General features: G+C 45.1%; 1 long non-coding RNA gene across 1 annotated transcript; it reads left to right on the plus strand.

The window, feature by feature from the left end:
- The first annotated feature begins 356 nt into the window (after positions 1–356).
- Positions 357–1,817, plus strand: LOC123117685 (uncharacterized). The gene is made up of 3 exons (XR_006457473.1): positions 357–637; positions 732–903; positions 1,705–1,817. It is a non-coding gene; the product is annotated as an uncharacterized lncRNA (long non-coding RNA).

Here is a 1,817-nt window from a genome sequence, read left to right on the forward strand (position 1 = left end):
GAAACATGAATGGACTAGAGCGGACCTGTCCACGACAACGGGACCCGGCCAGTGAAGCTGAGGCGCAGGAGCTGTCAGCTTGCGTCCATGGTCCATATGCAGCCACCAATTTCCACCATGCATGAAAATAAAGTTTGAATTGGCACGCCGCACGCACACTGACTATTGTGGCCACTGACTAGTACGTACTTGCAACGCATGGTTACACACTCATGCACGAGTATAAGATGAGATGCACCACCCAAGCAGTTTTTGCCAAGAGCACTTGAGAATCACCAGGCCCGGCCCATAGGCCGGGCAAACGGGGCGCCCGCCCTGGGCCCCCGGAAGGCAGGGGCCCTTGCCCGAGAGGTAGTATTGCTTCGTACGTGTAAGAAGCCCAAAAACATATCGAGAAAGCAGAGGGCGGATTCAGCCGTGGGGCAAAACCCATCGTCAATCTTTCTCCTCGACCCCTCCACTTCGCAAGGTCCTGACTCCTATAACAGCGCCGCCGCTCCGATGCCTTACTGATTCCAAGGTCGCCATCGGCCATTAATGGAGATTAAAGGCGAAAATCCATTCCCAAATCGTCTCTCCTTCCTTTCTCAGTGTTCGTCTCGTTCCCCAACAATCAGATGTTGGAGATGTGGAGACGGTAGGTGTTCTTCTTTTCATCCTTTCCACAATCCCGTTCCTCAATTGAATCGCTCTACCCTCCTGCTCTGACGAATCCGCATCTACCTGCATAGGTGTTCTTCTAATATTAACTGGATCTAAGTGTGAGAGAGTCCTCGGGAGTCAGGAGATTAGAAGAACTGCAGAATGGGGAAATTATTCAGTTCTTGGTGTCGTCTTCTCGTTCGTGCTGACTACTGCAACCTGCGGATCTGGCAACCTACATCCACATGAATACATATTTAGGTTTGTTTGTTCCTGTATTAATCATTTTGTGCTAACTGTTCTTGTTTACTGTCATGTTGTCTAGAAAGTGTTTAACTGGTAAAAAGACCACCGAGTGTCAATGAACAGCAATGATGCACTGTTAATATTTTTGATCCGCCAAACTACGACAATCTGAATGATAAGGCTAGGGTTTTTTTTAGTTGAGATAGTAATTCTAGATATAATGATATTGTGGTCCCTCCAGATAGTAATTCTAGACATTTTTCACAAACTTATACTTCCAGAAAGTTGAGTAAGCTTTTCAAATCCACAACAACAAAGTTGGAAGAATTGAGTTATTATCTGGGTAAATTTCTTGGGAGTGAAGAACATGACGGATTGGGAAAAGATTCAGAAACAAATGTACGTACATATGCTAACTTCTTATCTGATGGTAGCACAATTTTTTTAAGTAGCAACCAGTTTAGACAAGGTTATATGTTTTGCAGAACAAAATAATGCCTCCGTTGTTCAAATTAAGGAAAGCGAGTTAATGTGGAATTACATTGTTTCATTACTATCATTGTGTAGTTCACCTTATCAATAAATAAATTGTACTCTCAATTTTAAAGTCCAAAAATCATCGTCTATGCTATGCACAAGATATTCACTTTGCTTTACAAAAATAGCAAATATTTTGAGCTTTCGAGTCAAAAAGGGCCCTTTTTTTGATGTCTTGCCCCAGGGCCTCCTAAATCTGTGGTCCGGCCCTGAGAATCACCAGCATCCCAACTGGTTTCTTGCTGAGTTCTTGCTTTGTGTATACATACCATACCACAGGCCACAGCTGAATCCATGGCGAAATGCTTCCTGGTGCTCGTCTTCATGGCATTTCTCCTGCCGGCGGCCTACGCGATGTGCCACCCTGACGACCTCCAAGCGCCGCGGGGCTT

The sequence above is a fragment of the Triticum aestivum genome, chromosome 5B (genome assembly GCF_018294505.1).
Source record: "Triticum aestivum cultivar Chinese Spring chromosome 5B, IWGSC CS RefSeq v2.1, whole genome shotgun sequence".
Lineage (NCBI taxonomy): Eukaryota > Viridiplantae > Streptophyta > Magnoliopsida > Poales > Poaceae > Triticum > Triticum aestivum.